Source organism: Oncorhynchus gorbuscha, unplaced genomic scaffold, assembly GCF_021184085.1.
Source record: "Oncorhynchus gorbuscha isolate QuinsamMale2020 ecotype Even-year unplaced genomic scaffold, OgorEven_v1.0 Un_scaffold_814, whole genome shotgun sequence".
In the NCBI taxonomy this organism is placed as follows: Eukaryota; Metazoa; Chordata; class Actinopteri; order Salmoniformes; family Salmonidae; genus Oncorhynchus; species Oncorhynchus gorbuscha.
Genome location: NW_025745819.1, coordinates 237,102 through 265,001, shown reverse-complemented (window position 1 = coordinate 265,001; position 27,900 = coordinate 237,102). Strand labels below are relative to the sequence as shown.

The 27,900-nt window shown below is 43.0% G+C and overlaps 1 protein-coding gene and 1 long non-coding RNA gene across 2 annotated transcripts in view; both read left to right on the top strand.

The window, feature by feature from the left end:
- cpn1 (carboxypeptidase N, polypeptide 1) overlaps window positions 1-27,900 on the top strand; it is a 151,244-nt gene that overhangs the window by 40,908 nt on the left and 82,436 nt on the right. The window lies entirely within an intron of this gene.
- On the top strand, window positions 23,449-25,177 carry LOC124020316. Its single transcript, XR_006835949.1, has 3 exons — window positions 23,449-23,859; window positions 24,475-24,650; window positions 24,879-25,177. It is a non-coding gene; the product is annotated as an uncharacterized LOC124020316 (long non-coding RNA).

The window sequence follows — 27,900 nt, the reverse complement described above, 5'->3', positions numbered from 1 at the left end:
AAACATAAGAAGAGGGGCAGGGGCGTATGCCTTATGGTTAACGAGACGTGGTGTGGTCACAACAACATACAGGAACTCAAGTCCTTCTGTTCACCTGATTTAGAATTCCTCACCATCAAATGTCGACCGCATTATCTACCAAGGGAATTCTCTTCGATTATAATCACAGCCGTACTCCCCCCCCAAGCAGACACATCGATGGCTCTGAACAAACTTTATTTGATTCTTTGCAAACTGGAAACAACATATTCTGAGGCTGCATTCATTGTAGCTGGGGATTTTAACAAGGCTAATCTGAAAACAAGACTCCCTAAATTGTATCAGCATATCGATTGCGCAACCAGGGCTGGTAAAACCTTGGATCATTGCTATTCTAACTTCCGCGACGCATAAAAGGCCCCCACCCGCCCTCCTTTCGGAAAAGCTGACCACGACTCCATTTTGTTGCTCCCTGCCTACAGACAGAAGATAAAACAAGAAGCTCCCGCGCTGAGGTCTATTCAACGCTGGTCCGACCAATCTGATTCCACGCTCCAAGACTGCTTCCATCACGTGGACTGGGATATGTTCTGCATCGCTGCGAACAACCTTGACGAATACGCTGATTCGGTGTGCGAGTTCATTAGAACGTGCATTGAAGATGTCGTTCCCATAGCAACGATTAAAACATTCCCAAACCAGAAACCGTGGATTGATGGCAGCATTCGCGTGTAACTGAAAGCGCAAACCACTGCTTTTAATCAGGGCAAGGTGACCGGAAACATGACCCAATTCCAACCACATAGCCTGGTTCCTCTCTAGGTTTCTTCCTAGGTTTTGGCCTTTATAGGGAGTTTTTCCTAGCTACCGTGCTTCTACACCTGCATTGCTTGCTGTTTGGGGTTTTAGGCTGGGTTTCTGTACAGCACTTTGAGATATCAGATGATGTACGAAGGGCTATATGAATACTTTTGATTTGATTTGATTTGTAGCTATTCCCTCCGCAAGGCAATCGAACAAGCTAAGCGTCAGTATAGAGACAAAGTAGAGTCGCAATTCAACGGCTCAGACACAAGAGGTATGTGGCAGGGTCTACAGTCAATCACGGATTACAAAATAAAAAACCATCCCCGTCACGGACCAGGATGTCTTGCTCCCAGGTAGACTAAATAACTTTTTTGCCCGCTTTGGAGACAATACAGTGCCACTGACACGGCCCGTTAATAAAACATGCGGACTCTCCTTCACTGCAGCCGACGTGAGTAAAACATTTAAACGTGTTAACCCTCGCAAGGCTGCAGGCCCAGACGGCATCCCCAGCCGCGCCCTCAGAGCATGCGCAGACCAGCTGGCTGGTGTGTTTACGGACATATTCAATCAATCCTTATCCCAGTCTGCTGTTCCCACATGCTTCAAGAGGGCCACTATTGTTCCTGTTCCCAAGAAAGCTAAGGCAACTGAGCTAAACAACTAGCACTCACTTCCGTCATCATGAAGTGCTTTGAGAGACTAGTCAAGGACCATATTACCTCCACCCTACCTGACACCCTAGACCCACTCCAATTTGCTTACCACCCAAATAGGTCCACAGATGATGCAATCTCAACCACACTGCACACTGCCCTAACCCATCTCGACAAGAGAAATACCTATGTGAGAATGCTGTTCATGGACTACAGCTCGGCATTTACCACCATAGTACCCTCCAAGCTCGTCATCAAGCTCGAGACCCTGGGTCTCGACCCTGCCCTGTGCAACTGGGTACTGGACTTCCTGACAGGCCGCCCCCAGGTGGTGAGGGTAGGTAACATCTCCACCCCGCTGATCCTCAACACTGGGGCCCCACAAGGGTGCGTTCTGAGCCCTCTCCTGTACTCCCTGTTCACCCACGACTGCGTGGCCACGTATGCCTCCAACTGAATCATCAAGTTTGCGGACGACACTACAGTGGTAGGCTTGATTACCAACAATGACAAGACGGCCTACAGGGAGGAGGTGAAGGCCCTCGGAGTGTGGTGTCAGGAAAATAACCTCACACTCAACGTCAACAAAACTAAGGAGATGATTGTGAACTTCAGGAAACAGCAGAGGGAGCACCCCCCTATCCACATCGATGGGATAGTAGTGGAGAGGGTAGTAAGTTTTAAGTTCCTCAGCGTACACATCACAGACAAACTGAATTGGTCCACCCACACAGACAGCATCGTGAAGAAGGCGCAGCAGCACCTCTTCAACCTCAGGAGGCTGAAGAAATTCGGCTTGTCACCAAAAACACTCACAAACTTCTACAGATGCACAATCGAGAGCATCCTGTCGGGCTGTATCACCGCCTGGTACGGCAACTGCTCCGCCCACAACCGTAAGGCTCTCTAGAGGGTAGTGAGGTCTGCACAACGCATCACCAGGGGCAAACTACCTGCCCTCCAGGACATCTACACCACCCGATGTCACAAGAAGGCCATAAAGATCATCAAGGACAACAACCACCCGAGCCACTGCCTGTTCACCCCGCTATCATCCAGAAGGCAAGGTCAGTACAGGTGCATCAAAGCTGGGACTGAGAGACTGAAAAACAGCTTCTATCTCAAGGCCATCAGACTGTTAAGCAGCCACCACTAACATTGAGTGGCTGCTGCCAACACACTGACTCAACTCCAGCCACTTTAATAATGGGAATTGTTGGAAATTGATGTAAAATATATCACTAGCCACTTTAAACAATGCTACTTAATATAATGTTTACATACCCTACATTATTAATCTCATATGTATATGTATATACTGTACTCTGTATCATCTACTGCATCTTTATGTAATACATGTATCACTAGCCACTTTAAACTATGCCACTTTGTTTACATACCCTACATTACTCATCTCATATGTATATACTGTACTCGATACCATCTACTGCATCTTGCCTATGCCGTTCTGTACCATCACTCATTCATATATCTTTATGTACATATTATTATCCCTTTACACTTGTGTGTATAAGGTAGTCATTTTGGAATTGTTAGGTTAGATTACTCGTTTGGTTATTACTGCATTGTCGGAACTAGAAGCACAAGCATTTCGCTATACTTGCATCAACATCTGATAACCATGTGTATGTGACAAATACATTTGATTTGATTTGATTTGAATCAGGTGCACTAGATTAGGGTTGGAGAAAACCTTTAAGATGGTAACTCTCCAGGAGAGCCTTGCATCAATCAGATCATGCTAGATCTTGTGTTGAGTCTGTTGATTCCATCTCGATCTGGTCATCTTCATCATGGTACTCCAGCCCTTCGCGGCCTGATTGGTGTCACACTTTTCCACCCAGCTAACCCACCTGATTAAGCCAATTCTGACTTTGTGGCTTCAGTAACTAGTGGAAACCGTTGTGCTTGTTGTTCACACACACACACATCTGCCTTCACATTGGCTAGAATAGTCCCAAATGATCTTGCCTCCTTCTGACTGCCTTACATTTTTTAAGACATTTCTTTTCATTGTTAGAGTAGCCACACGCTAAGGCAAAAACACTACATCTTCTTCCACTGTCCCTGTCCCACACTGGGCTCAATCCAGTGATCCTCTGATCGCAAACACATGTGAACGTCCTCCTTGATAACTAGTGATGCGAAGTTCAGCTCTTTTTTACTGACTCTGATCTTTAAGACTCGTTCAGTCAAAAGAACAAATATTTAGAATAATTTTGTTCAATTGAGGCAGTAATGCCCAGAGCTAGCAGCATCCCCTACTGGCGATTGTACCAGCCTCTTGTTCACCATCGGGGGCTTATTGGAGCTGTCATTTGTGACTGAGACTTGTAAAAAGGAGCTTTAATACAATGAACATTTGTTGATTGCTAGGCATACAAATACGATTATTTCTTGATACATTTGAAACCATTGTGACCGACTCTTGGCGGAATGCATTATTTGACTGCCATGATGGTGATAAGGACCATATAATTTGTAAACCGCAGCCCCCAAATTATTAGTTGTTGAGTTTGAGTTTTTGAGCAGAGGCTGTGTATGTTTTAGTTCTATGAAGTTGTGTCCATCATAACATTCAATAATCAATTAATTGCATTCATTCTTGCACCATTATCAGTTCTAAACATGTATTTTTCTTCTCTATGTCCATTATCTATTTTCATGCTCATTGTAATTGGACTTGTGTTGTACAGTGCCTTCAGAAAGTATTCACATGCCTTGAATTTTCCATATGTTGTTGTGTTACAGCCTGAATTTAAAAAAAAAAAAATTTGTGTGTGTGTGTGTGGGGGGGGGGTGTCACTGGCCTACACACAATACCGCATGGTGTCAGTACACTTTTTCTTAAGAAGTCACATAATAAGTTGCATGGACTGTGCAATAATAGTGTCTAACATGGTTTTTTAATTACTACCTTATCTCTGTACACACACATACTGTAAGGTCCCTCAGGCGAGGAGTGAATTTCAAACACAGATTCAACCACAAAGACCAGGGAGCTTTTTCAATGTCTCGCAAACAAGGGCACCTATTGGTAGATGGGTTAAATATCCATTATCACCTTTGGCTGTAATCGCAGCCAAAGGTGATTCTAACATGTATTGACTCATGGGTTTGAATACTTATGTAATCAAGATATACTGTATTAGTGTTTTATTTTTCATATTTTGTTTTTATTTTACAAATGTTATAATTTTCCACTTTGACATTACAGAGTATTTTGTGAGGATCGATGTAAAAAAAAAGACAATTAAATCCATTTTAATCCCACTTTGTAAAACAAAATTGTCACACCTTGGTCATTGTATTTTGTGTTTTTGTTATATGTTTGGGTAGGCCAGGGTGTGAAATGGGTTTATATGTTGTATTCGTATTGGGGTTTGTATTATTTGGGATCGCGGCTGATTAGGGGTGTGGTATAGGCTTGGCTGCCTGAGGCGATTCTCAATTAGAGTCAGGTGCTTATCGTTGTCTCTGATTGGGAACCGTATTTAGGTAGCCTGAGTTCGCTTTGTATTTGGTGGGTGTTTGTTCCTGTCTCTGTGTTGTAGTCACCAGATAGGCTTTAATTAGTTTCACGGTCCGTTCTGTTGTTTTTGTATTTAGTCTTCAGTTATTTCATGTACCGCATTCTTTCATTAAAGTCATGAGTAACCTACACGCTGCACTTCGGTCCGACTCTCTTCCTTCAACAGACGAACGTCGTTACAAAAATGTGGAAAAAGTCAAAGGGTGTCAATATTTTCTGAAGGCATTGTATGACAGACAGTTGGTGGTCCAAGCATGTCTCTGGAGCTGCCGGAGGAGCATGTATTATCTTGCTGTAGGACTCATTGCGACCAGCACTAGCAGGTAAAATGAAGAACTAAACTAAAAAGTCACTCAGAAAAATTAATCCATGACTCGAGTCAGTAAAAAGAGTAGCTCTAAAATAACTTAATCGTTTGAAAACTGCACTATTGACAATTTACCAATGGTTTGAGCCACCCAAAAGGTACAAATTGGATGGCTTCATCCGTGACATTTCAAGCTAGCTGTGGAATGAGCCTCCGGCACTCTGTTACACGTTTGTACTGTATGTGATCATGTATTAGTGTATGTCTGTGATTCATCTCGTGACCCTACTCATTCATGTCCCCTATCTCTCCCTTAGACAATGGTAATGTACTTGTACTCCTCAGTCTTGCCTTCATTGTTCTTCAGTGAGACGAGGTGGTGGTATTGGGGGGCTGCCTTCGCGGTCTCTCCAGAGGAACACTGAGGGGGAAGAGAGGGATAGATGGGAAGGAGAAAAATGTTATGGTCTTATCAGTAAGTTATACCGGTATAAATGCAGGTATTCTGGCTGGAAATGGGGTGGTTGTCGAGACAAATAATGTATTACTATACAAGGGAATGGTAGTTCGTTTGTGTCTGTCACCAGAATGGTATACCACAAAATAAAATACATCTACCCAGGCTTTCATAAAGCTAGCCAGGTTCAGTTAACTTCACATTCCAGGTCAATCCTCGTCCGTACTACGATGATGTTGCCGTCTCCTCTGTCCTGCCGCTACAGTTCACCAGCAACAAGCTGATCACTTTGTCTATGAATGCATGCACACACAAACACACACACACCAGGGTTTCAGCCAGTTGGTAATAGCCGACTGTTGTTCGCAAAATAAATTGAAAAGCCGAGTCCGGTAGGAGAAGAAAAAATTCCATTGCGAAATAATGCTTTTTAGCCTATTCAATGATGGAAATACCGTCTGGTCATGATTATCGGTCTATAGGCACGTATGTACACTATATTTGTTAAGTATCTCATTTAAGACACCCGTACAGCATACAGAGCCTTCGAGTGGAAATTTTGTCAGAGAGTGCAAGAGCTGCTGCTGCAGCATTTTGTGGGGGTTTCAAGACAACTGGGACCTCTGAAAAATACGAGGTCACATCATGACGTACGCTCTAGGGTGCATTCGTAAATTCAGTCTGGGGTGCCAGAAAGCGCTCAGAGTGTGCTCTGGGTTTTCATAAATTCAGAAAGTTGTCAGATTGTTTGTTCATAAATTCAGAGAGTTTCGCTCTAGGAGCGTTTAGAGCTCAAATTAGATGCTCTGGTCGAGGAGTAGGGTTGATCTGAGCATTCTGACCTCACAACAGCAGTCAACCACTCAAGCCAACTGGCTAAAGTTAGTTTGCTAGCTACTTCCAGACATAAATGAGAGAACACCTCACTCTGACCATTTTACTTGCTCTAGCAGAGCTGGTTAGGCTGTTTTCATGTTATCCAGAGAGTTGGTGACTAACTGTGCTGCTGGCAACAATTGAATCGGAGTAGATAGCCAGAGTGATTTTACCAATGTGCCACTAGAACGAGACCCGAGTTTCGATGTGAATGACCGCTCAAAATTATTTGTTTCCCTTTCGGAGCTCGTGTTTTTTCCCCTGTTCCCTGTTCCCAGTTCTCTTGAATGACTTGAAGTCTGAAGTCGGAGATTTCCGAGTTCCCAGTTGTTTTGAATGTGGAATCAAATGGCAACTGAAGGCAGGCTTCATTGGCGCGTCACACAGCACTTTGCAATGAGCTGAAGGCAGTATACATTTTGAAAACATATACTTCATTGTTTAAAACCTGAACGTTTTTATACATATGAGGCATGTTTTACCTTACTTGCTCTAACACTACACAGCTGATTCAAAATTCTAAGCTGGATGATTAGTTGATTATTTGTGTCGTGCTAGGGAAAAAAGCAAAAGTTGGGGACCCGAGTTCAAAGTAGCCTATTAGATCTCCATTCTTTCCAAATTTCTAATGGATATTTTAATCTCTGTCACATGAAACCGCTTGCATGTGCAGTACCCTTTTGACAAAGGTGTTTTCCCGCTAATTGCATTATGGAACAAACGTTCGTGCGTAACCTACTGCCTTGTGTACATTGCTGTACTTATAATGTGAAGAAATAATTGTTCCTCAACATTTTAAGCTAAACGTTCTTATCGGTTGCATCCTACTCATTGCTTTAAAAAAAATGTTTAGCCTAGGCCTACTGGTTGTATGAATTTGGGATCTATTCTCCAACAACTGTCCCAGAGTCTGTTTGGAATACGCTATTTCTTTCTCAACAAGCTGACCAATAGAATAGGTAGCCTAAACTTTTCTACAATAGTAGATTGACATAGGCTAGTGATTTTTCTGTTTGTTACTTGTCTTGTTAGCTGAGGAAAAGTAAATGTGATGGTGAGTACTGAATGACTCCAACTACTTAGCATCACTAACATAGAGTTGTACTGTAGTATAAGGTCACAAAGACAGATGGAGACATGCTCACCTCTATTGTTCCTTGCTGTGCCGTCACCTCTTTCTTCCCTTTTCTGCTTTTATTTTGTAACACCTAAAAGATATTAGACTTCATTGAACAACAAGGCATGCCGGTCCAGTATATTACCCTCTGTTGTGTCTGGACTATCATTAAATGTGAAGACTGTTCTTTTATCAAATCAATTCTCTATGTGTAATTATTATTACGTGATTAAACTAATCATGTAAACTTGAAGAAGTCGGGGCACCTCGGGAACATTTTTATAGAGCCTCTATTTCCCGAATCGACTCTTCAGATGTTTTCATATCTTATCGATTAGTCTTCTATTAATGTATCATTATTACCTCATTAGTTCTCATTACTGAACATCGCAAACCCTTTGGATATCTGCACAAACCCTAGCCTAAATGATGAATCAGTGATATACAAATTGGCCTAATTATTTATTTACTAACTAACTAGTCACAGAAATACAAACAAACAGTAGATATTGGTTACTAGCACAATGCATTGATAAGTCCCTAGTGGGCTAAACCGGTATGACGGCATGGTAGACAATGGAAGAGACAAACTGGATTCACTACACACAGTTGATAATTATATTATTTGAAATGCTAATCTTTTGCACATGAACGTCGAGAATAATTGTAATGTATATATTTACACCTATATTTACACCTGTATGTTGTTTTTGTCTTCTCTGTTGGAATCGCCGGTCCGTCTGCTGGAGAGTCAGTTCATCAGAGAGTCTCTGGTTAAATTCCCCAAAAGTCACAATGTCTTTCATAGTAGTTAGTTCCTCAGCAGCTCTGGATAGTGTCTGTTGCAAAGAATGTCAGGCGTACAGATGTTTTTTGCATAGAATAGATGCTGCCGCGGTTGTCGGTATTCTCATACATAGCCGTCTTTGTATCAAAGATAATTGTGTAGTCTAGAGCGATTTTCTAGGTTAGCTAGCCAGCTATTGTCGTTCTTTTAACGCAACGTAACGTAAACAACACTACTAGCTAGCCAGCTAGCCCCCGAATAGCAGCACTGTAGAAACTATTACACTCAACGGAACGACTTGATTAGTGTAGTGTCAACAACGCACCCACTGCCAGCTAGCCTACTTCCGCAGTACTGTATCATTTTAATCATTTTAGTCAATAAGATTCTTGCTACGTAGCTTAACTTTCTGAACATTCGAGACGTGTAGTCCACTTGTCATTCCAATCTCCTTTGCATTAGCGTAGCCTCTTCTGTACCCTGTTAACTATGTGTCTGTTTATCCCTGTTCTCTCCTCTCTGCACAGACCATACAAACGCTCCACACCGCGTGGCCGCGGCCACCCTAATCTGGTGGTCCCAGCGCGCACGACCCACGTGGAGTTCCAGGTCTCCGGTAGCCTCTGGAATTGCCGATCTGCGGTCAACAAGGCAGAGTTCATCTCAGCCTATGCCTCCCTCCAGTCCCTCGACTTCTTGGCACTAACGGAAACATGGATCACCACAGACAACACTGCTACTCCTACTGCTCTCTCTTCGTCTGCCCACGTGTTCTCGCACACCCCGAGAGCTTCTGGTCAGCGGGGTGGTGGCACCGGGATCCTCATCTCTCCCAAGTGGTCATTCTCTCTTTCTCCCCTTACCCATCTGTCTATCGCCTCCTTTGAATTCCATGCTGTCACAGTTACCAGCCCTTTCAAGCTTAACATCCTTATCATTTATCGCCCTCCAGGTTCCCTCGGAGAGTTCATCAATGAGCTTGATGCCTTGATAAGCTCCTTTCCTGAGGACGGCTCACCTCTCACAGTTCTGGGCGACTTTAACCTCCCCACGTCTACCTTTGACTCATTCCTCTCTGCCTCCTTCTTTCCACTCCTCTCCTCTTTTGACCTCACCCTCTCACCTTCCCCCTACTCACAAGGCAGGCAATACGCTCGACCTCATCTTTACTAGATGCTGTTCTTCCACTAACCTCATTGCAACTCCCCTCCAAGTCTCCGACCACTACCTTGTATCCTTTTCCCTCTCGCTCTCATCCAACACCTCCCACACTGCCCCTACTCGGATGGTATCGCGCCGTCCCAACCTTCGCTCTCTCTCCCCGCTACTCTCTCCTCTTCCATCCTATCATCTCTTCCCTCCGCTCAAACCTTCTCCAACCTATCTCCTGATTCTGCCTCCTCAACCCTCCTCTCCTCCCTCTCTACATCCTTTGACTCTCTATGTCCCCTATCCTCCAGGCCGGCTCGGTCCTCCCCTCCCGCTCCGTGGCTCGATGACTCATTGCGAGCTCACAGAACAGGGCTCCGGGCAGCCGAGCGGAAATGGAGGAAAACTCGCCTCCCTGCGGACCTGGCATCCTTTCACTCCCTCCTCTCTACATTTTCCTCCTCTGTCTCTGCTGCTAAAGCCACTTTCTACCTCGCTAAATTCCAAACATCTGCCTCTAACCCTAGGAAGCTCTTTGCCACCTTCTCCTCCCTCCTGAATCCTCCTCCCCCCCCCTCCTCCCTCTCTGCAGACGACCATTTTGAAAAGAAGGTCGACGACATCCGATCCTCGTTTGCTAAGTCAAACGACACCGCTGGTTCTGCTCACACTGCCCTACCCTGTGCTGTGACCTCTTTCTCCCCTCTCTCTCCAGATGAAATCTTGCGTCTTGTGACGGCCGGCCGCCCAACAACCTGCCCGCTTGACCCTATCCCCTCCCCTCTTCTCCAGACCATTTCCGGAGACCTTCTCCCTTACCTCACCTCGCTCATCAACTCATCACTGACCGCTGGCTACGTCCCTTCCGTCTTCAAGAGAGCGAGAGTTGCACCCCTTCTGAAAAAACTACACTCGATCCCTCCGATGTCAACAATTACAGACCAGTATCCCTTCTTTCTTTTCTCTCCAAAACTCTTGAACGTGCCATCCTTGGCCAGCTCTCCCGCTATCTCTCTCTGAATGACCTTCTTGATCCAAATCAGTCAGGTTTCAAGACAAGTCATTCAACTGAGACTGCTCTCCTCTGTATCACGGAGGCGCTCCGCACTGCTAAAGCTAACTCTCTCTCCTCTGCTCTCATCCTTCTAGATCTATCGGCTGCCTTCGATACTGTGAACCATCAGATCCTCCTCTCCACCCTCTCCGAGTTGGGCATCTCCGGCGCGGCCCACGCTTGGATTGCGTCCTACCTGACAGGTCGCTCCTACCAGGTGGCGTGGCGAGAATCTGTCTCCTCACCACGCGCTCTCACCACTGGTGTCCCCCAGGGCTCTGTTCTAGGCCCTCTCCTATTCTCGCTATACACCAAGTCACTTGGCTCTGTCATAACCTCACATGGTCTCTCCTATCATTGCTATGCAGACGACACACAACTAATCTTCTCCTTTCCCCCTTCTGATGACCAGGTGGCGAATCACATCTCTGCATGTCTGGCAGACATATCAGTGTGGATGACGGATCACCACCTCAAGCTGAACCTCGGCAAGACGGAGCTGCTCTTCCTCCCGGGAAGGACTGCCCGTTCCATGATCTCGCCATCACGGTTGACAACTCCATTGTGTCCTCCTCCCAGAGCGCTAAGAACCTTGGTGTGATCCTGGACAACACCCTGTCGTTCTCAACCAACATCAAGGCGGTGGCCCGTTCCTGTAGGTTCATGCTCTACAACATCCGCAGAGTACGACCCTGCCTCACACAGGAAGCGGCGCAGGTCCTAATCCAGGCACTTGTCATCTCCCGTCTGGATTACTGCAACTCGCTGTTGGCTGGGCTCCCTGCCTGTGCCATTAAACCCCTTCAACTCATCCAGAACGCCGCAGCCCGTCTGGTGTTCAACCTTCCCAAGTTCTCTCACGTCACCCCGCTCCTCCGTTCTCTCCACTGGCTTCCAGTTGAAGCTCGCATCCGCTACAAGACCATGGTGCTTGCCTACGGAGCTGTGAGGGGAACGGCACCTCAGTACCTCCAGGCTCTGATCAGGCCCTACACCCAAACAAGGGCACTGCGTTCATCCACCTCTGGCCTGCTCGCCTCCCTACCACTGAGGAAGTACAGTTCCCGCTCAGCCCAGTCAAAACTGTTCGCTGCTCTGGCCCCCCAATGGTGGAACAAACTACCTCACGACGCCAGGACAGCGGAGTCAATCACCACCTTCCGGAGACACCTGAAACCCCACCTCTTTAAGGAATACCTAGGATAGGATAAGTAATCCCTCTCACCCCCCCCCTTTAAGATTTAGAGGCACTATTGTAAAGTGACTGTTCCACTGGATGTCATAAGGTGAATGCACCAATTTGTAAGTCGCTCTGGATAAGAGCGTCTGCTAAATGACTTAAATGTAAATGTAAATGATTTATATAATATCCAGCTGCAGACTAGTAATTCACCTAGACGTACTAGGATCTGCTCTTATTCTGTAGTGATCGATAGTCTCAGAATTGAACCATTTCCAGCCGTGTAGCCAATGTTCCAGCTGTATGGTCAACTGGGCCTATAGAGTTGTAGTTCTTAACCATTTCAACATGTAGTGTCAGCTCCATATTTTCAGGTCTAATGTAAATTTAGTCAGGAGTGGGTTTCACACAATCCTGAGCAAATGGCGGTCCATGACGCCGACGTAATGTCTATGCTCACTTGGGCGTGGCCAACTTTATATGAAAACCTATATTTTCTCATTTAGAAAGTTAACAACACATTGCATATTAGTCACATACATTTCACAATATTGAGACGTAAACCTTTTTGGGATAGAGGGCAGCATTTTTACTTTTGGATGAATAGCGTGCCCAGAGTGAACTGCCTCCTACTCAGTCCCAGATGCTAATATATGCATATTATTATTAGTATTGGATAGAAAACACTCTGAAACTGTTTGAATGATGTCTGTGAGTATAATAGAACTCATATGGCAGGCGAAAACCTTGGAAAAATCCAACCAGGAAGCTGGAAATCTGAGATTTTTAGTTTTTCAAAGCTTGGCCTACCAAATACAGTGTCTATGGAGTCAAGTTGCACTTCCTACAGCTTCCACTAGATGTCAACCGTCTTTAGAAACTTGTTTCAGGCTTCTGCTATAAAGGATGGGCTCATGAGACCTGTTTGAGTCAGTGGTCTGGTAGAGTGTCTCAGGTTCGTGACGCGCGCTCCCGACAGAGTTAGCTCTCGTTCCAGTGCTTTTCTTCAAACATAGGAATTCTCCGGTTGGAACATTATTGATGTTTTATGTTAACATCTTAAAGATTGATTCCATACATGGTTTGACTTGTTTCTACAACCTGTAACGGAACTTTTTGAGTTTTTGTCTGGACGAAGTGCTCGCGCCTCATGAAGATGGACTACTGGGCTGAACACGCTAACAACAAGTGGGTATTTGGACATAAATGATGGACTTTATGGAACTGTATGGAACAAATCAGTCATTTATTGTCGAACTGGGATTCCTGGGAGTGCCTTCTGATGAAGATCATCAAATGGTACGTGAATATTTGTAGTTTTTATTTCTAACTTCTGTTGACTCCAAAATGGCAGATATTTCTCTGGCTGGATTGGGCTCTGATTGGGCTTTGAGTTTAAAAAACAAATCTGACACAGCGGTTGCAATAAGGAGAAGTCTATCTGTAATTCTTTCTGAAAAATCACCGGATGGTTTGGAATCAAAACATTACTGCACGTAACGTGCCAATGTAAACTGAGATTTTGGGATATAAATATGCACATTATCGAACAAAACATACATGTATTGTGTAACATGATGTCCTATGAGTGTCATCTGATGAAGATCATCAAAGGTTAGGGATTAATTTCATCTATATTTCTGCTTTTAGTGACTCCTATCTTTGGCTAGAAAAATGCTGTGTGTTTTTTTTTTACTTGGCGGTGATCTAACATAATCATATGTTGTGCTGTAAAGCATTTTTTAAATCGGACACGATGGGTAGATTAACAAGTTTATCTTTCATTTGCTGTATTGGACTTGTTAATGTGTGAAAGTTACATATTTCTAAAAATAATTTTGAATTTCGCACGCTGCCTTTTCAGCGGAATGTTGTCGAGGGGTTCCTCTAGTTCCGCTGTCCGATACTAATAATAATTTGCAAATATTAGCATCTGGGACTGAGTAGGAGGCAGTTTACTCTGGGCACACATTTGATCCAAAAGTGAAAATGCTGCCCCCTATCCCAAACAGGTTTTAACAGTAGTCCAGGTGTGACAACTAGGGCCTGCAGGACTTGCCTTGTTGATAGTATTGTTAAGAAGGCAGAGCATCGCTTTATTATGGACAGACTTCTCCCCGTCTTAGCTGCTTCTATATCAATATGTTTTGACCATGACAGTTTACAATCTAGGGTTACTCCAAGCAGTTTAGTCATCTCAATTTCCACATGATTTATTACAAGATTTAGTTGAGGTTTAGGATTTAGTGAGTGTTTTGTCCCAAATACAATGCTTTTAGTTTTAGAAATATATATTATTCATTGCCACTCACTCTGAAACTAACTGCAGCTCTTTGTTAAGTGTTGCAGTCATTTCAATCGCTGTTGTAGCTGACATGTATATTGTTGAGTCATCCACATTCATAGACACTTTGGCATTACTCAAAGCCAGTGGCATATCGCTAGTAAAAAAAATAAAAAATCACTTTAGCTTCCGTCCAGGCCTGAGGGCACACACTTTCTAGTAGGCTTGAATGAATATGTGGCAAATAGGAGTGGCAATACCATCTACTATTATCCTCAGTAATTTTCCATCCAACTTGTCAGACCCCGGTGGTTTGTCATTGTTGACAGACAACAATAATTTTCTCACCTCTTCCACTCTGACTTTACAGGATTCAAAAGTACAATTCTTGTCTTTCATAATTTGGTCTGATATACTGGGATGTCTGGTGTCAGTGTTTGTTGCTGGCATGTCATTACTAAATTTGCTTATCTTGCCACTGAAAAAGTCATTAAAGTAGTTGGCAATGTCAGTGGGCTTTGTGATGAATGAGCCATCTAATTCAATGAATGATGAAGCCTAGTGGTCTTTTTCCCCAAAATGGGGATCATTCTTTATTTAATTGATGTTTGTTTCATAGTACAGTTTATTTTTATTTAGTTTAGTCACATGGTTTCTTAATTTCAAATCAAATCAAATTTATTTATATAGCCCTTCGTACATTGAGCTGATATCTCAAAGTGCTGTACAGAAACCCAGCCTAAAACCCCAAACAGCAAGCAATGCAGGTGTAGAAGCACGGTGGCTAGGAAAAACTCCCTAGAAAGGCCAAAACCTGGGAAGAAACCTAGAGAGGAACCAGGCTATGTGGGGTGGCCAGTCCTCTTCTGGCTGTGCCGGGTGGAGATTATAACAGAACATGACCAAGATGTTCAAATGTTCATAAATGACCAGCATGGTCGAATAATAATAATAAGGCAGAACAGTTGAAACTGGAGCAGCAGCACAGTCAGGTGGACTGGGGACAGCAAGGAGTCATCATGTCAGGTAGTCCTGGGGCATGGTCCTAGGGCTCAGGTCCTCCGAGAGAGAGAAAGAAAGAGAGAAGGAGAGAATTAGAGAACGCACACTTAGATTCACACATGACACCGAATAGGACAGGAGAAGTACTTCAGATATAACAAACTGACCCTACCCCCCGACACATAAACTACTGCAGCATAAATACTGGAGGCTGAGACTGTGGCCCCATCCGAGGACACCCCCGGACAGGGCCAAACAGGAAGGATATAACCCCACCCACTTTGCCAAAGCACAGCCCCCACACCACTAGAGGGATATCTTCAAACACCAACTTACCATCCTGAGACAAGGCTGAGTATAGCCCACAAAGATCTCCGCCATGGCACAACCCAAGGGGGGGCGCCAACCCAGACAGGATGACCACATCAGTGAATCAACCCACTCAGGTGAGGCACCCCTTCCAGGGACGGCATGAGAGAGCCCCAGTAAGCCAGTGACTCAGCCCCTGTAATAGGGTTAGAGGCAGAGAATCCCAGTGGAAAGAGGGGAACCGGCCAGGCAGAGACAGCAAGGGCGGTTTGTTGCTCCAGAGCCTTTCCGTTCACCTTCCCACTCCTGGGCCAGACTACACTCAATCATATGACCCACTGAAGAGATGAGTCTTCAGTTAAGACTTAAATGCAGACCGTTCCATAAAATTGGGGCTCTATAGGAGAAAGCCCTGCCTCCAGCTGTTTGCTTAGAAATTCTAGGGACAATTTGCAGTACGTTTGCCAATCAGTTGGGCTGCCAGACTTATTTGCCATACCTTTTTCCTCATCCCTCTCAACCATACAATTTTTCAATACCTCATCAATCCATGGGGATTTAACAGTTTTTACAGTCATTTTCTTAATGGGTGCATGCTTATTAGTAACTGGAAAAAGCAATGTTATAAATGTGTCAAATGCAGTGTCTGTTTGCTCCTCATTACACACCACAGGCCAACAGATATTCTTTACACACATTCTAGTAGGCTTAAATTGAAAATATGGCAAATAGGAGTGGCAATATTGTCCGCTATTATGCTCAATAATTTTCCATCCAAATTGTCAGACCCCGGGGCTTGTCATTGTTGATAGACAACAAACATTATTTCACCTCTTCCACACTAACTTTACGGAATTCAAAATCACAATGCATGTCTTTCATAATTTGGTCAGAAAAACTTGGATGTGTAGTGTCATGCCAGCATTTGCTGCTGGCATGTCATGCCTAAACTTTGCTAATCTTGCCAATGAAAAAATCATTAAAGTAGTTGGCAATATCAGTTGGTTTTGTGATGAATGAGCCATCTGATTCAATGAATAATGGAGCTGAGTTTTTCTTTTTTCCCAAAATGTAATTTAAGGTGTTCCAAAGCTTTTTACCATCATTCTTCATGTAAATTTATCCTTGTTTCATAGTGTAGTTTCTCCTTCTTTTCATTCAATATAGTTACACGATTTCTCAATTTGCAATACGTTTATTTGCCATTCCTTTTGCCTCAAGTAGTTACACCCCCCCCCCCCCCCTCAACCATACAATTTTTCAATCCTTGGGGATTTAACAGTTTTTACACGAATTTTCTTAACTGGTGCATGCTTATTATTAACTGGAATTAGCAATTACATAAATGTGTCAAGTGCAGTGTCTGTTTGCTCCTCATTATACACTACAGACCAACAAATATTCTTTACATCAATAACATAGGCGTCACTACAAAACTTCTATGACCTCTTATACATTACATTAGCCTAGCCTGTGGAACTTTGGTTTTCCTAAATATGGCTACTGCTTTCAAGCTAATTTCTGCAGCATTAGTAAAGATGTGATCAATACATGTTGATGATTTGATGATGTATGCTGTTTGTAACTACCCTGGTAGGTTGACTGTTTGAAGCTTTTTCTTAAGGGGGAAGCTAGATGAAAGCCAGTCAATATTTAAATCACCCAGAAAATATATGTCTCTGTTGATATCACATACATTATCAAGCATTTCACACGTTATCCAGATACTGTTGCCCTTGGTGGTCTATAGCAGCTTCCCACCAGAACCTTGTATTGCTACCACTGTCACGGTCATTCAAAGGGAGAGGACCAAGGTGCAGTGTGGTGAGTGTACATACTTCTTTATTATAAGTTGTCGCCAACAAAACAATCGAAAAAGTGCCGCCAATGTAGTGCTCACAGGCAACTATACATGGAAAACTACCCACAAATACAGGTGGGAAAAAGGCTACCTAACTATGGTTCTCAATCGGAGATAACGATAGACAGCTGCCTCTGATTGAGAACCACACACAAACACACAGACATACAAATCATAGACAAAGGGACATAGAATGCCCACCCAAATCACACCCTGACCAAACCAAAATAGAAACCTATAAAGCTCTCTATGGTCAGGGCGTGACAACCACTGTATCATCAAAGGTATTATCTATGTGAGTTTCAGAGATAGTCAGGATATGAATGTCATCTGTTCCTAGAAAATTATTGATTTCATGAACCTTGTTTCTTTAAGCTATATTGTTAAAATTAACATTGGCAAATTTGAGCACTTTTCTTCTGGGATGCTTTCTTGCTTTTATTGCTTTACAAGGAAGATGATCAGCAGTAGATGTGCTCATGTTCTTTATGTTAGTACAGGGTGAGCTGCACACAGTGGACTTCCTCCTAGGGCACACCAGCTTAGTGCTAACAGTATAAATCTGGTTCACAGGCATAATGATTACTTCATACAATAGCTGTAGAATCAGTAGAGGCATTCAAGGGAAGATAAAGGGACATAAAGTAGGTTACTTATATTGTGTATACCGACTCCCCTAGTGTAATGTACATTTTCTGAAGCATTATGACAACTCTGCGTCATAATGGTATTGATTACCTGAGCTGGGCTTGGGTCATTGATGATTCATTGTCTCAACGCAGCTACTGAACTACTGAACCACACAACTACTGACCACAACTAAAGACAGCAATTACTGACCACAAGCACACAACTACTGACCAAAACAACACAACTACTGACCACAACTAATTACCACAACTACTAAGCAAAACCACTGACCACAATTACTGACCACAACTACACAACTACTGACAACAACTAATGACCACAATTACTGACCAAAACCACTAACCACATTTACTGACAACAACAATGTACTTTTGACCACAACCACCCAACTACTGACCACATCTACTGATCATAACTACTAACCACAATCACACAACTATTGACCACAACCACACAACTACTGACCACAACGACACAACTACTGACCACACAACTACTGACCACAACTAATGACCACAACCACACAACTACTGACCACAACTAATGACCACAACTACTAACCACAATCACACAACTACTGACAACAACCACACAACTACTGACCACAACAACACAACTACTGACCACACAACTACTGACCACAACTACTGACCACAATCACACAACTACTGACCACAACTAATGACCACAACTACGAACCACAATCACACAACTACTGACTACAACCACACAACTACTGACCTCAACAACACAACTACTGACCACACAACTACTGACCACAACTAATGACCACAACCACGTACTACTCAATCAATCAATCACATATATTTATAATGCACTTTTTATATCAGCAGATGTCACAAAGTGCTTTACAGAAACCCAGCCTGAAACCCCAAACAGTAGGCAATGAAAATGTAGAAGCAGTGTAGCTCGGAAAAACTCCCTAGGAATGCAGGAACCTAGGAAGAAACTTAAAGAGGAACCAGCCTCTGAGGGGTGGTCAGTCCTTTTCTGGCTCTGCCGGGTGGAGATTATAAGAGTACGTGGCCATTAAGGCCACATCTTCAAGATGTTCAAATGTTCATAGATGACCAGCAGGGTCAAATAATAATCGTAGTGGTTGTAGAGGATGGTCAGTACCTCATGAGTTGATGTCAGTTTGCTTTTCATAGCCGAGCATTAAGAGGTCAAACAGCAGGTGCTGTAGTGAGAGAGAGAGTGTGTCAAAAAATAGTAGGTCTGGGACAAGGTAGCAGAGAAGGAAGGAAGATGTGCTTTAAATATTTTTGATGTGCTCGTCAAAAGAGAGTTCAGGGTCCAGAGTAATGCCCAATTCCTTCATAGTTTTATTTGAGACGACCATACAACCATCAAGATTAATTGACATATCCAACAGCAGATCCATTTTTCTTGGGAACTAGAACTAGCATCTTTGTTTTGAGTTTAAACGTAAAACATGTGCCTCCATCCATTTCCTTATGTCTGAAACACAGGCTTCCAGGGTAGGCAATTTTGGGGCTTCACCACGTTTCATCGAAATATATAGCTGGGTGTCGTCTGCATAGCAGTGAAAGTTGACATTGTGTTTCTGAATGACATCACCAAGAGGTAGAATGTACAGTGAAAACAATAGTGGCCCTAAAACGGAACCTTGAGGAATACCAAAAACGTACAATTGATTTGTCAGAGGACAAACAATCCACATAGACTAACTGATATCTTTCCAACAGATAAAATCTAAACCAGGCAAGAACTTGTCCATGTAGACCAATTAGGGTTTCCAATCTCTCCAAAAGAATGTGGTGATTGATGGTGTCAAAAGCAGCACTAAGGTCTAGGAGCACGAGAACAGATGCAGAGCCTTGGTCTGACACCATTAATTAAAAGGTAATTTACCACCCTCACGAGTGCAGTTTCAGTGCTATGATAGGGTCGAAAACCAGACTGAAGCATTTCGTATACATTATTTGTTTTTGGGAAGGTAGTGAGCTTTAAAAAAAATTGAGACGAATGGGAGATTCGATATAGGCCAATAGTTTTTTGTTTTTGGGGGGTTAAAGTTGGGCTTTTTCAGGAGAGGCTTTATTACTGCCACTTGTAATGAGTTTGATACACATCTGGAGGACAGGGAGACATTTACTATGTTCAACATAGGAGGGCCAAGCACAGGAAGTAGCTCTTTCATGAGTTTAGTTGGAATAGAGTCCAGTATGCAGCTGGAAGGTTTAGAGGCTATGACTGTTTTCATGAATGTGTCAAGCGATATAGAAAAACTTGACAGTCTATGTTGATCCTAGGTCCTGGCAGTTCTGTGCAGACTCAGGACAACTGAGCTTTGGATAAATACACAGATTTAAGGAGGAGTCCGTAATTTGCTTTCTAATGATCATGATCTTTTCGTCAAAGAAGTTCATCACTACTGAAGTGAAAGCTATCCTCTCTTGGTGAATGCTGCTTTTTAGTTAGCTTTGCAACATTGTCAAAAATGCATTTTGGTTGTTCTTATTCTCCTCAATTCGGTTGGAAAAATAGAATGATCGAGCAGTAGTGAGGAATCTTTGATTTTGCATGGTAATGTCTTTCCAAGCTAGTCAGAAGAGTTCCAGTTTGGGGGAGAGGCATTTCCGTTCCAATTTTCTGGAAGCTTGCTTCAGGGCTCGGGTATTTTCTGTATACCAGGGATCAAATTTTTTGGGACAAATGTTTTTTGTTTTTAGGGGTGCGACTGAATTTAGGGTATTACGCAAGGTTAAATGTAGATCCTCAGTTAGGTGGTTAACCAATTTTGTACTCCAACGTCCGTGGGTAGGTGGAGGGAGTCTTCAAGGGCATCTGGGAATTTTGGGGTTGTCCGAGAATTTGTAGCATGGCTAAGAAGGATCCTAAGAAGGTGGCATTTACGGTGCTTTTTCTAAGAAGCCGCCTCAGGTATCCAGCACTTATCACAAAAAGACTGTGTACACATCACAGGCCGGCTTCTTTTGATGATTGATTGGGTTCTGAGCAGATTATTGTTGTGATTGCAAATGTAATAAAATGGTCGTCCGATAGTCCAGGATTATGAGGAAAAACATTTAGATCCACAATATTAATTCCATGGGACAAAACTAGATCCAAGGTATGACTGTGGCAATGAGTGGGTCCGGAGACGATGATGGCTATGAAAGCCTTTTGGAGTGGGTCTGCGGTCTTTTCCATGTGAATATTGAAGTCACCAAATATTAAAATATTATCTGCCATGACTACAAGGTCCGATAGGAATTCAGGGAACTCAGTGAGTTCGCTGTATATGGTCCAGGAGTCCTGTAAACAGTAGCTCTAAAAAGTGATTGAGTAGGCTGCATAGATTTCATGACCAGAAACTCAAAGTACAAAGGCATTAATTTTGTTTTTTGTAAATTGAAATTTGCTTTTGTAAATGTCAGCAACACCTCCGTCTTTGTGGGATGCATGGGGGATGTGGTATTTGTATTTATTATGGATCCCCATTAGCTGCTACTCATTCTGGCGTCCAGCAAAATTAAGGCAATTATACAATTTTTAAAACATTCACAGATTTCATAACACATTGTGTGCCCTCAGGTGCCTACTCCACCACTACCACATATCTACAATAAAACATCCATGTGTACGTGTGTGTATAGTTTGTATGTGTGTGCATGTGTTTGTGCCAGTCCCCGCTGTTCAATAAGGTGTATTTTTATTTATTTTTTATAGTTTTTCTTCCCCATTTTTCCCCACAATTTCGTGGTATCCAATTGGTGGTTACAGTTTTGTCTCATCGCTGCAACTCTCGTATGGACTTGGGAGAGGCGAAGGTCAAGAGCCGTGTGTCTTCCGAAACACAACCCTCACTGCTTCTTGACACAGTGCCCACTTAACCCGAAAGCCAGTGTGTCGGAAGAAACCCTGTGCACCCGGCGACCGTGTCGGCGTGCACTGCGCCCAGCCCGCTACAGGAGTCGCTAGTGCACGATGGGACAAGGACACCCCTGCCGGCCAAATCCTCCCCTAACCTCCACCGTAGACACTGCGCCACTCGGGAGGCCCTTTTATCCGTTTTTTAAATCAAATTTTACAGGTTGCATCAGTTACTTGATGTGGAGTAGAGTTCCCTGAAGTCATGTCTCTATGTAGTACTGTGCACCAACCATAGTTTGTTCTGGACTTGGGGACTGTGAAGAGACCTCTTGTGGAATGTCTTGTGGGGTATGCATGGTGTAACTAGGAGGACAGACCTCATTTAACATAGTAGTTTCATCAGGTTTGAGCCATGTTTCAGTCAGGCCAATCACATCAAGATTATGATCAGTGATTAGTTCATTAAGTAGCCCTATTTTGAGATGTGAGAAATCGCAATCTTTTTCAATAATAAGAGGAATGGATGAGGGCCCTATTCTAGTGAGATTGTTAAGGTGAACATGGCTATATTTAGTTTTGCCCGACCTATATCGAGGCACAGAATAGGGAAAGCTGAGTGGCCTCAATGGGGAAAGCTGAGCTTACTATACTATACTGGCTCCGTGTCGGCAGACTACTGACCACAACTACTAACCACTAGCACATAAATACTGACCACAACTACACATCTACTGACCACAACCACACAACTACTGACCACAAATACTGACCACAACTCTTGGCCACAACTACTAACCACATCCACACAACTACTGGCCACAACAATATAACTAACTACTGACCAAATCCACACGACTACTGCCCACCACCACTGACCACAACTAATGACCACAACCACACAATTACACAACTACTGACCAGAAATACTGACCACAACTCCTGACCACAACTACTAACCAGAACCACACAACTACTGACCACAACTTACAACCACATCTACGGACCACGTCCACACAACTACTGACCACAATTCCTGACCACAACTAATCACCACAACCACACAACTACTGATCACAACAAATAATCACAATCACTGACCACAACTACTGACACAACTACTGACCACAACCACACAACTACTGACCGTACCTACTGACCAAAACCACACAACTATTGACCACAACTAAGAACCACAATTACTGACCACAACCACACAACTACTGATCACAACAACACGACACCTGACCACAACAGCACAACTAATGACCACAACTATTAATTTAAACCACTGACCACAATTTGACTCGTTTCAGAATTCAAGTCTGTGTCGCAAGTCATGACTTCACAGGAGAGGCGTTTGAATATTTATTTACATTTTTTAAAATCAAAATGCATTTTTGGGCAGAAATGCCTTCTTGAACATTTGAACTTTCGTGTGCCTTAATAAAAAAACTCGTATGCCATCAGTAAATACAAATAAAGTTGTTAAATTACAAGCCTAGAAAAAGACATGAACCTTCCTACTAGCCATCATTGACTGAGATTTGAATGGGCTGGACATGCCGAGAGATGAGTTTCGGATTGGTCTGCTGTGTAGCATCTTCTGTCTATAAAATAAACTTCTCGTTATGGGTAGATAATCCTTTCTACTGCAGTTATTTCTAAAGATTCAATGTTAGCCATGGAGAACTGCAAATGTGTTGCTACTGCTCTTAATAACATTGCTGCCCTGAATTTATCAGCCGCTATCGACAACGGTCTGTGGGAAAAAGTTGTGATGTACTACTATCAGGAGGACGATCGTACCATGCTGGCTCTCTGAATCTGAAAATTAATCAGATGATGTGAACCACAGTGACTTGACACAACGTGCCAAGCAAGCTGTTCAAACAAAACGGAAATGACACCGGACGTCTTAGTTAATTAAAGGGTTTGCCGTCTGCTGTGAAGCGTTCTTCCATGTATATGGGTAAGAGTCTAGTTTCAGATATTATACGTTTCTAATGTTGTCAAAGTTGTTTTCATTGCAAGTTGAAGTTTACTGTTAGTTGGTTAGCTGACATTATGTGGCTGGCTCACTAGCTAACATTATGTGTATGATCTGTGGAATAATGTTATCTCAAATTCATTTGCATTGCTAGTTATAGCCTAATGTTAGCTAGCTAACTAGCTAACATTGAACTTATTTGGTAGCTAGCTATGACAATCAGTTTATCTCATTGTTTAGCTAGCTAGCTAGCTCGCTCCATGTCTAAACAAAATACCCCAAGTTAAAGTATACTATTAGCTAGCTGATGGCTCGCTGTGGAGTAATATTATCTCAGAAAGCCATTTGCATTGCTAGTTATAGCCTAATGTTAACACTGAACCTAGCTATGACAATCTGTTTGTATTGGTAGTACTCTATGGATTGGGATTATGGTTCATTGTTTAGCTAGCTAGCTAGCTACAAGTCTAAACAGAAGATTCCACTTCGCCAGATGATTACATGACCTATCAAGTTAGCCAGGTGTGTCTGATGGTGATTACGGATATCTATTGTATAACAATGCAAAAATATTTGTATCTGGAATCTGTCTTTCAGCATCAGTAGAACACGCCTGACTCTCTTCCACCAGTCATAAAAGGAGAATGGTCTAATGCCTCCCATCAAAAAGAGAGCTGGCCCAAGCAAGCACTTGTTCAGAGTGAGCGGTCTGTCAACCAGAAGATGTCAACCTGTCAAGACCTGCAGTTGTCTCTGGGGGCACTACTGAATCAGTAAGCAAAGACATCAGGAATGCTTTACAGCTTTGATTTTGCTCAACAAGTAAGCAATATGTCCTATTTTATACTGATTAAGGACATAGATGGATAGATACACACACACACAATATAAAATATACATCTATGGGAAGCAGGCAAATGCTTTTCGAGCTCTGTAAAGACAGACTGACAGGGGTGTGACAGTTCATTTTAATTTATCTTAATGTTATTTTGTTTTTGCAGGTGCACTATTATTCTGACTCTATGCAGCCAGATCCCATCTACTTGTTTGGTGTCTGCTGTGAAGGAAAGCCACAACAAGTCAACTACTTGATTGATGAAGGCATGTCATCCAGCACGGACAATGCACAGGCAGTCATCAACTACATGCACCATTTCTTCACCGACTATGGTTAATATCTACATCACCAGAGGAACAGAGGAAGAGTAGGATAAGGGTACGGCTAAAGGCTATAAGTACTGGTCTAGTGCGTTGGGAACAGAGAATAAAAGGGACATATTTCTGGGCGTGGTAGAATAGATTCACGGCATAATGTACAGACTAGGGTATGGTAGGATGTGAGTACAGTGGGGGTAAACCTAGGCATTGAGTGACGATGAGAGAGCTTGCATCTCTGGAGACACCAGCTAAGCCAGGTGAGGTCTCCCCATGTGTGGGGTGTGTGACAAAAGAGCTATCTAAGGCATGTTGAGCTGGCTCTACAGTGAAATAAACTGTAACTAACCGGAACAGCAGAAGACAAGGCATATTGACATTAGAGAAAGGCATATGTAGCCGAGTGATCATAGGATCCAATGAGAAGCAATAGGTCCAGGAGCCATTCGGTAGTCGCTACTATGCTAGGCGAGCGGGAGGCATGGCGTTCAGAAAGCTAGCGGACCAGGGCTAGCAGATGGGTCTTCAGTGACAACGCAACGGAAAAGCCTGTTGAAACCACATCGGACGATTATGTCAGCAGACCAGTCGTGATTGATTGGCGGGGCTCCGTGTCGGCAATAAAGGGTCCAGGCCAATTGGTGAAAGAGGATTTGTAGCCCACGAATTAGTGGGTATACCTCTTCCGCTAGCCAGGAGATGGGCCTAGCTCAAGACTCAAGTGCTTGCTTCGGGACAGAGGCATTAGCCAGCAGTATCCACTGGATTGCAGCTAGCTAGCTGCGATGATCAGGTGTACTGGCCCAGAGCTTGCGGCAGGAATCCAGTGATGTGGTGGAGAAAAGCAGTCAAATATCGCGCTGTGCAGACTGGCAGGTATTGACTGAGCTACATCTGGCCGGTGACCGAGCTAAAGGTGTAGACTGCTAGCCGTGGCTAACAGTGACTACAAGCTAGTAGCTAGTTAGCTGGCTAGCTTCTGATAGAGGTTCCAGTTATAACGTATAAAAATAGCAGATCCGTACCACACTGGGTGGTGCATGTTGCAGGAAAGTATATTTAGATTGTAGGTGGAAAGTGAGATTAAAATATATACAGAAAAACTGATGAGATCAACTATTTACATGGGACAAGATGGGACAAGACAAACACACGTCCAACTGCTGCACCATCTTGGATGTAAAAAAAGAGGATGGTATGGTGCTGGTAGAAAGCTATGGCTGGCAACAACACCTGACTCAGCACTTCAGGTGAATATAATTGTCATAGCATTGTATGAGGTTATTCTTCTTATCTAAACTTAGGAGGTGAATTGATGTTGTGCAAGGATGTAATGTCTTTTAAATTATTTTTGTTATTTCCTGTTTTACAGCTTGAATGTTCTGGAGCCTGGTGTTGCTGTCGCCAAGGAGTCTTTGCTGCGCAACGCTGACATCCTCCCACCCATAGATCATCTGCCTGTACATGCACCACCTGGACTGGACAGAGCTAGACAAACGTATGTCTATGAGAAGATCAGGGAGTTTTGCGACAATGAGGCTTTGGATTTCACATGCCTGCACCAAAGTTAAGGGCAGGACCGAAACAGGCTCTCCAAATATAGATTCCCTTTTTCATGCGTGGTTCGGACGGACTGCTACTCAGCCACTTTACCCCTGATTGTATGCATATCTATCTCATCTATCACTGATGTTGTTATTGATATTGTTCTTCTACATACTGTATATTATTTTATTTATATTTACACTATAAATATTTCATATTGCTACTATGCAAGTAACCATTTGGCTGTACTGTTTACACCTTCTGTAGAGACCCATCCACTTGGCAAGATGTGGCTGGTGGTTATAGCATTTATCTCACCTGACTCATCAATTTAGACAAGGGTGTCTGAGTAAGCGTCATCTAAAATGTATAAAATATTTTTATCTGGACACTTTCTGTTTACCTGGATTTTTTCCTTATTGTAGACTATACTTTTACCACTTTTAGTCATAATCTTTACTACACTACTCACTGTTTAGCACATTACCTCACATGTGAATCCTTAAAGAGATGTGTGGGGCTGGCTTAAAAGGGTGTGAACAATGCTGAATGGTGGTGACAAAGGAGAGCTCTCCACCAGGTATTAAAACATTCAACGGCCAATTTCTCTATAGTCAGTTTACAAGTTTATCAACTTTCAAAGCAGAATTACTTTCCCATTACTCCTCAAGAATGCAGTATATGATATACCATTTTGTAGCTCTTAGTCTACTTTTATCAAATGTAAAAACATAAGACAGATTTGAGCCGGTTGGTCACATATTATTGACCTAAAAGGTTAGCCCAGTTGCTATCTTATCCAGGGTCAGTGATTCATAGAGCAACCATGTACTGTCTATCTATGGGAACAACTGCATTAATTTAGCAAGCAACATTGGTAAAATGAATAAAATAAAATGAACCTAATAAAATGTTCCTGTAATGCTCATCTCCTGCAGCCTAATTGTCGTCACCTTATTTTCATATGGTACCTAAAAGGGTTAGATTTGCACTTAACAGTTTTATATGTCAGCACGTAAAAGACAAAATCTGGTTCATGGTTTGCCTGATATACATTGTCTATTGGTATCATTGTAAATAGAGAAAATATGGCTCAATATGTAAACAATGTTTGAGTTTAGCTATTCTCTGCTTCAGATGACATGTGAATTAGCCACATGGCGGTGCTATAATAAGTGATTGAAATTTGAAAATTGAAAAGCTCATGCCCTTCACCACATGTGAGCTATTGTCCTTGAAATTGGTACATAGGTCCCTCTCCTCACAAGGAACAAATTTGCTTCAAGAGCCCATAAAGTCCACCATGATGGATTTTGTGAAAAA